At 44.2% G+C, this 8,725-nt stretch overlaps 1 long non-coding RNA gene across 3 annotated transcripts; it reads right to left on the bottom strand.

The window, feature by feature from the left end:
• Positions 1-516: 516 nt before the first annotated feature.
• LOC146975960 (uncharacterized) lies at positions 517-2,129 on the bottom strand. Of its 3 annotated transcripts, XR_015037372.1 has the most exons (5): positions 1,566-2,125; positions 1,318-1,472; positions 1,103-1,203; positions 823-1,009; positions 517-788 (listed from the first exon to the last, which is right to left on the bottom strand). It is a non-coding gene; the product is annotated as an uncharacterized LOC146975960 (long non-coding RNA). The 3 variants fall into 3 exon arrangements; XR_015037370.1 differs by having other exon boundaries at positions 517-1,009; positions 1,566-2,129; XR_015037371.1 differs by having other exon boundaries at positions 517-1,009; positions 1,103-1,200; positions 1,566-2,128.
• Positions 2,130-8,725: the final 6,596 nt, after the last annotated feature.

The following is an 8,725-nucleotide window of genomic DNA, read 5'->3' as shown; positions in this document are numbered from 1 at the left end:
GTTACTGCTACTGCTGCCACTTTCTGCTGCTATCGCCACTGCTCTGATGCCCTTGCCGCTGCTACTGCTTGCATCTTGTTGCTACTGCATGAGGTTTTGCAAACTAACCACTGTGTGTATTTGTGTGTGTGTGGGATGTGTATGCAGAAATTGAAAAACTGAAGTCTTCTCAAATATTTTTCAAAACTGACAGCTGTAAAAACATAGTGAACCATTATTAATATAGATGAAGCAATATGTGAGAGGTAATATAGATGGAGCAATATGTGAGAGGTAAAAGTAGAACATGTGAGCAGGAGGCTGAATTATATGACTTGGTGGAAAAACACCTGAATTGTTTAACAAAAGTGTAAAAGATGTGTTTGAGGTCTAATAGCAGTAGAAATCAACAATCTGTGTAGGTTTCACTGATATGAAGTAATTGTTCAAACACAACACCTTTCTTCAGTTATGTGAAATATCTATGTATCAACAAAAAGTACTAGGTAAACATAATATAAGAATGACTGTCCTTGGGATAGTTAGAATCTGTCTTTATTACAGCACTTGCAGGAAAGGAGGTTCATTTGTGTATTGCATTTCTAAAAAACGTTGTCTCCAAGTGCTTGACACAGCAGCATTACAACACTCTGCCCTTAGACCCTCACATCGACTGAGGAAAAACTCCCAAGAAAACCCTTAACAAGGGGAAAAAAACGGGAGGAACCTCAGGGTGAGCAACAGAGGAGGGATCCCTCACCCAGGACGGGCAGACGTGTGATAGATGTTGTGACGGCCAAGAATAAAACCTTATGGGCTCAACAGTATATATCACATGGGCACAGTCCTGACTGCAGTGGCCCATGTTCAAATTTGACTTGGCCATTTGCTGCTTGCTGCACAGATTGGATGGTGCTGTCATGTGTGGTCAGTGACAGCACGATGGCTTGGTGGTTCTGAGCTGTGTGTCCGTGCAGCAGTGCACCTCATCACTTGCCAGATGATCAACAGAAGAATGAGGGAGGTGAACCTGACAAGACAAGATAGAAAAATGTTTTGGAAAGTGAAGACCAAGACATAAACCACATGTTCAACACTTCCTTCCTAACTGATTATCATTTACCTTAAGTAATCACCTGCCAGAGAATCATCAGCCTGTCACCCTCAGTGCTCCGTCACACAGATCACAAGGTCCAGAAAGCTGTCCAGCCCTGTCGGTCTCTACTGTCAAGTGGGGGAGACCTGAAAGGAGAAGGCAGTGGACATGATATTGTTGTAAACCTACATTGTCAACAGTGTCATCCAAGTTTTTTTAATGACAAAACAACAAAGCGGTACCTTTGGCTCTGTTGTGAGCAGGCATAGAAGCTGGCAGCAGGATGACTTGTGTATGTGCGGTCCAGCAGTGAGGGCTCTGCAGACTGACGGTTTTGATGATGCTGTTGTTTCTGGTCAGACGTGGCCGGATGATGATGAGGTGGAAGTAGGTGCTCCTGATAAAAGAGAAGAGAAAGATGTTGTACGTTTTTGTGGCATAAAACATGTGCAGAACTTGTAGCCTATAAATCACATACTGTCTGTCATACCTTCAGCAACCAGCAGCACCACGACAGTCTCATTCTCTTCAGCAAAGAACAACCAGGGCAGGCAGGAAGAAGAACTCTGTGGAACCCAGTTGTGGTGGATCCACTGTTGACAGGATGATGCTGCAGTGCCTGGGCAATGGCAGACTGACAGCCACCATGTCCTGGCCGTTCCCAGCTGATCCTCACAGTTTTGGAAGTGGTGTGGTAAAGGTTGGAGAGGGGAACGTTGAGTAGGGGTCAGAAAGCACACAGAGTGAATGATCTCTGGTCAGGCCACCTGCCCTGAGGCAGGGGAGGTGACCATCCCAGCTCACACAACACAGAGAACATGTACTTTCAGCAGTTGCATATAAATGTGTATTGATGTTTTTTATTAATTTAACAGTTAATAGGATATATTATATTAATTGATAAATATTATTTATTGAAATTAATTTATTTTATTGTTCATTTTTCAGTGTCTGTTACACATGTAGCACAGGTATTGTAAACACTGGCTGTCCTCGGTTCCTGAAACTCTTTTGGCTTGTGCATTTACCAACCCAAAACCCAAAACCCTCCCTGGTAAATGCACAAGCCAAAACACACTTTTTTTTTCCTTTTTTTTTTTTTACACAGATGATGCTTCAAGAATTTTCCTATTGATTGCAAACTGAAGAATGTACATGGTGATAACAACATGATGAAAATACAATTTTATCAAATGAGTCACTTGTATTTTACTAAACCTGTATGGCTTACCGCACTGTTTCATGAACTGTTAAAAGACAATACACAGTAAATCGGGTTGTGATAGCTGTAGTAGGTCTTCAGCACACCAGAATGGAGACGCTGCTGAGGTTGAGAGATGAAAACCACGTCCAACAGTGTGTTCTTCTCTGTGGTTGGATCAGTGATGAGTTGTTGAAACCCTCTGGACTGAAACATCTCCAGTATTGGCTTTTTTTCTTCAGACTTCAGATTCTCGTTGAAATCACCACAGACAATGATGGGTTGAATATCCATGATCTCCAGTGAGTCCACAAGGCTGCTCAGGTTCTTCAGGAATGACTCGACACAGTAGTCTGGTGGTCTGTACACGGCTGCAATTAGTGCTCTCACTGGGGCTTCAATCTTCAGAGCCACAAACTCTAGGTCAGTTACATTATGTATGTACTGCTTCTCGTGCACTTGGATATGATTTCTGACATACATGGCAACTCCACCACCACCTTTCTTTGCCATCTGGGGAACATTGGTGTAGGACAGGTGTCTGTTTCGTCTGAACATGTTGTAGCCCTGAAGTTGAAGACTGTCTGCCACAAAGGAGCCCTGTAGGTGGGTTTCTGTGAGACACAAAACATCCGCAAGACACAGTTCGTGATGGCTCTTGATGTCATTGATGTGAGCTGGCAGTCCCTCTGTGTTGTGGTGAACAATGGTCAGAGTGTCAGGTCGGCTCAGTGTGTCTCTGAGATGAAGAAGAGGCATCATGTCATCCAGGTTCAGTTGTCTCATGGCCTCAAGCGCTTCAGTGATTTCAGTGTTGGCGTAGATTTTACTCTCATCCATGTCCAGCAGGTGCAGTCCACTGAGAGAGGTGACTCTGCTCAATGCCACATAAGCCATGCCAGGCTCAAAAATGTGTTTCAGGGAGACAACAGCTGAATGTCTTGTCATGCCTTGAACCTTGTGAATAGTGCATGCAAAAGCCAGCTTGATGGGAAACTGTCTGCGCACAGCTCCTTTCTGTTTCAGGTTGTCCTCTGATCTCTCGATATAAACAAGGTTGTCAGCTGATCCTGATGCTGTTTCATTATCCATTTGGAGTCCAAGCATGTTGACATGTGCAGATCCAGCCGGTTCAGAGGTTACCACTTTGATAAGAGTACCAAACGAACCGTTCACCAGTCCTTTGGAAACATCCAGGTTTCTGGTCAGCATGACACGTACGCCTTCTGCAACTTGGAGTGTGTCTGGTAGCTCATTTGTACCTCCTTTGAATGGTTGTTCTTGTCGTGTCATTTTCCCATTCCTCGGATCCTTTTTGTAGTCGTCTGCATCAATTTTGGTGACGTTGGAGTAATTTTTCATCAGTATTTCAGTATTGTGAGCACCTACCTGTTTGTTGGTGGCAAAAATGTGCAGGGCATCAGCAGGGCGTTGAGCTGGTTCAGTGATGGCTTGTGATAACAAAGCTCTGTCTGATTCAGACAACTCTTCTGACTTGTCTTTCACACGGATCCTGTTCAGCATCTCTGCAAAGGCAACATCATCCTTCTGACGCATGATCTCAGTGAGCGTGATCATCTGAAAGTTTTCCTGCCACAGGTCAATGTCTTCTGGGTCGTGTACACACAGAGGTTTAGACTGTCGCACTGGTGGTAGCTGATAGAAGTCTCCAACAGCGATGACTGACATTCCTCCAAAAGGTTTCTGGCTGCCTTTGATCTGTTTCAGTCTGACATCAACATATGCAAAGAGGGGCCTTGACACCATGGACACTTCATCAATGATGAGGATTTCAGCGTTGATCAGTTCTGCTCTGACTTCATCCAGTTTGTTACCCAGTCCCACAAAAGGAGGTTTCAGACTTCTGGGGAGCTTCAGCAGAGAGTGCAGAGTTGTTCCACAGATGTTAAATGCTGCGGTTCCAGTGAAAGCAGTCAACAGCACAGTGGGGCTTGATATGTCAGTGTCGTCTGCATGTCTGGGTACTTTGCACAGTATCTTTGACGCCTCTGCGTAGATGCATTTGATCAGATGTGACTTTCCTGCTCCAGCTCCACCATTGATATAGATGAACAGCGGCTCTGGATTTAGGCGACGAACACGCTTGATGCACCAGTCTCTGATTAAATAGAAGACACAGGCTTGTTTCTGGTTCAGGTTCTGGTACATTTGACGTAACACAGCAGGATCCATTGCAGGGGGCTCTCTGATGGCTCTGGCCTCTGTTACAGCGTTAACCTGACGACTGTAGTCTGGGACATTTTCTTGTACATTGTCGTGATCTGGCTCTGCTGCTTGCAGTTCATCAATGCACTCCATCCTCACAAGTTCAGATTCAGGTGCCAGGTTGTTCCATTCATCAATCAATCCTCTGTTCTGCTCGTACTCTTCCACAGCTTGCTCAATCTCTTTACTGTTTTTCTCGTATTTGTCTTTGTTTCTTTTCACAATGTATTTAACTAGCTCACCGTGCTCACGGCCAGGCAGACGTGCAATGCCACTTTCGTAAAAGGACTGGTACGTTGGTAAGAATGGCCTTTTCAGTTCTGCATCTGATCTGTAGGGAAGGTACAGCTTCAGCAGTGATCCATAGTGCTGTTCAGGACTTTTTTCCTTCGAGGGGCGGTAAAATCTGATCACAGCAGGCTTGTCGTTTTTTCGCCTTTGAACAAATCCAGAGTCATTCAGCAAGCGGAGAACATCTTTGCCTTTTGCCTGATTGCCATAGACAAGTCTGCATGTTGCTGCAAAATCAGCCAGACACATCTCCTCAAACTCTGGTGTCTCAGGTCTGTTTTTGTACTTGTCCGTCAGTGATGTCATCCATATACTTGCACTTCCTGGTGTTGCGTCTTCCAGGGCTGACATCGGGCGGCTCATTTTAACTGGGTTGTCATCAGTTGGTAGGAATACAACACCTCGTGAACATTTTTTCAGTTTGATTCCACATGCTCTTGCGACCGCTTCTTGGGCTGAGATCTCTCTCTTTTTCGAATATGCCTGCATGACTTCTCTCATTTCGTCACATTCGTTGACATGTTCCTTGGTGGAGTTCTCAATGACTGTTTTCAGATAGTCTGACATTTTGGATTCTTGCTTTGTTATGTAGCTGGTCAGATACATGATGCAGGAATAAGCATTTAGGATAAAAGAGATGTCAAGGTTCGCGTCCCACGCTTTGAGAAGGTACGAATTAAACCCATTTACCCAGCAGTCTTTGGGGTCACGTTTCAAGGTCACAGAGCAGGATGTGGCAATTAAGCTCATGCATTTCTCATATTCACTGACTGTCAGTTTATAGCGAGCCAGGAGCTGCTCTAAACTCAGGTGTTCGGCAATCTCAGGTTCGTTCAGGAGCGCGTTCAGTGGTTTGAGTTTGTCTTTGGCCTTTTCCACTGCTTCGGAAATGTCAGTGTCACTTTCAAATGGTCTGGTGATCATTGTCTCTTTGCAAGGTTGTTTAGGAAATCCAAATCTGCAGGCAGAGCCAAAGCTTCTGAAACATGTGCGAGAGTGGTTTCTGCTGTGCATCTGTAACTCCTTCACTTTTCTGTGCAGTTCAGGTTGTTTGCGTGGGTCAGGGAGCTGAGCTGTGATGTACTTTGAAACAAAGTCACACACCGTTTTGTCACTATCGGTCTCGAACACCGGTGCACCTTCTATCCATAACAGGCAGTGAATGTGCGGGCTTCCTCTGTGCTGAAACTCTACTCTGTAGAAAAAATCAAGCACTTTCCCAAGGGGCTCTGCTTGCGAGAAAATCAGGTCTCTGAATAAAGCCTCTACTCGTTTATCAAACATTCGCATGGCTGTCACAGGATTGCTCCTCAGTATGTCACACTTTGCGGACCAGTCAAGCTCGTCAAAATTAACATCCTCACCTTGTTGTCTTTTTATTGCCTCGATGACCTCAGGCCAACGCATTTCAGCCGCTGAGAATGTACAGAAGAATGTTGGAACTCCCAACTGTCTGATCATGGCAAAGAGATCTCTGGTTGTTTTTTGCCAGTAGGCTGGAGTTCCTCTGAGTGGCTGCATGAATCTTACTGCATCTTTATTCCTCACAAGTCTTTCCACCTCATGTTTATTCAGTAACATATCAGATGTTATTCTGCGTCCGTCTCTGGTCATAGGCTTTGCTTTCCTTAACTGAATGCTCATGCTGTTTGTGGCCAAGTGAATTTCTGTCACAAACTGGGCAAAGAACAAGTAGTTTGTGTCTCTGGCAAAACGATTATCAACACAGAAAAGCCTAGCTTTGAAATAACCGCTGGGCGACAGCTTAACAAGTCTATTTTCATCCAGTGTGTTCTGACCTGTAGGGAACTGCATAGGAAAGGATATGGCCTCCAGTCTGGGGGTTTTGAAGAAACCAACTGGACTGTTTCTTTCAGCAGGCGCCACGGAGTAGATACCCTCACTAAAACTTAATATCTCCTCTGACACATCAGTTGGCTGAAGACACGAGTCAAGCGCAAACCCTCCATTGGGCATGTTTTCTTCCTGTTCCTCATCGTCACGTCTATGCTCAGTTGGCTGCTGCTCAGCATTGTCAACATTCCGCCCATCATCAGGTTCATTCTCTGTCTCCTGAAATGCTTTATTCTCAAACACATCAATTTCCAACAGATCACCTTCATTATAATCATCATCATTCATAGTTTCACCTTCCTCCTCCTCCTCATCATCAGGAAGTGTGGGATCACACAGTTCAGCATCATCTCTAATAGTTACATCTTTGTATTGTGGGTGAATCTCTTTCAGTTTATGCAGCGCGTGAACCAGTTTAGACCAGGTTACAGTCTGAAACAGCTGATGACCTCTGTAACACAGTCGTCTCTTCAGTTTCACTCTCAGAACCTGAGACTCACTCCTCACTCTGGGCAATGCTTGTACAGTTTCTTGAACTTCAGAGGGGACACACACCACATTACCTCGTATTGAATTTTGTCTGCCTTTTGGAAGAGGAATGATCTTGGCAAATGGGATGCATTTGGCGATGAGATGTCTCTCCAAAATGTTGAGGTCACACAGTTCAGGTGGAATGTCAACGAGCTCCATGTTGTTGGCTACAGCGAGAGACGGCATGGCTCCACGTTTCAGGTGATCATGACAGGTGTGACAGATCCACTCTTTTCTCCTCTCATCTGGCATCGTGCACTGTTGTTCATTTCTGCAGACTTCATCACAAACATGAACATATTTACCCGTTACGCATGACGCAACTAGACGTGGGTTTTTCACATAGGTTGACCTCTTGCACTGTTTCACTTGGTTTGGAAATGATGCCTTATGACACACGGTGCAAGGGTACGTTGGACCAGACTTTATGTGGGATCTGAATATAGATATGGCCTCTGCGATCACACTGTTGTCACTCTCCTGTGCTTGTCTATCGAGACGTCTGTATTTCCTTTTTATTTTCATAGCACATCTCATGTTGTGCATAGTTTTAAAAGCAAGATTGTTGTGATATTTCTCTTGCATCCTTTGCTTCATCAGCTCTCTGTGTCGTGCTCTGTAATTCTGGTCTTTACTGTAACGCCTTGTAATGTAAGACCGCTGCCGTTCTCTGAACTGGGAGTTTTCTTTGTAATTTTTGGTCAGGTACAGTTTCTGTTTCTCCTTAAAGGTTAAATCCTCTCGATATCTTTTGGTCAGATAGAGCTTTTGTTTTTCTTTAAAGGTTAAATCCTCTCGATATCTTTTGGTCAGATAGAGCTTTTGTTTCTCTCTAAAAGTCACATTTTGTCCGTATCGTTTGGTAATATACTGCTGTTTCTCCCGTTTACATTCAGGATTGGTCATGTAACGGCTCTTCATATAATCTTTGTACTTTTGTTTGATTTCAGTATTGTCTTGATAACGTTTGGCGATGTATTGCTGTTTTTCTTTTCTGTTTAATTCATTACAGTATTTGTTTTTTTCATAAAGTTTCTTTTTTTCTCTGTATGTTTCATTTGAAGTATACTTCTCTCTTTGTCTCGTTTTTTTGTCTTTTTTTTGTGTTTGTTTTGCTGAGAGCATTAGTTTCCTCATGAATTTTCTCTTTTGGTTTTTATTGAGTTTGGACAGTGTAATGGAGATGTCGGGTGAGACATGTGGAGCAGTTTCATTTGGTGGATCAGGCAACCCGATTTGATCCTGTTGTGCCACAGATGAAGTGATTTCTTGGGCTGTGACAGAAGTTACACTGGGCTGGCTCAATGGTTGTGCTTCCATGGCAGTGCACAGTTCATAAAGTATCTCATCAGAGAGCTCAGTGACTGGACTTACACTTTGCTCACTGTGAAGGGCATCATCTAAAACAGAGGATGTTGTTGCAGCAGGAGTGTTTGTTGTAATCAGCACATCAGGGGTGGCTTCGTTGTAGTGGGTTGCATTAGCACAGGGAAACGTCACAGGTTTCAACTCATAGTTGCAGGAGGAGGGAGTTCTGATCCCCCTGT

The sequence above is a fragment of the Trachurus japonicus genome, chromosome 13 (genome assembly GCF_045865225.1).
Source record: "Trachurus japonicus isolate A0001 chromosome 13, Traja_1.0".
NCBI classification, from domain to species: Eukaryota; Metazoa; Chordata; class Actinopteri; order Carangiformes; family Carangidae; genus Trachurus; species Trachurus japonicus.
The sequence above is the reverse complement of the archived record's forward strand: the minus strand, read 5'-3'. Positions and strand labels throughout refer to the sequence as shown.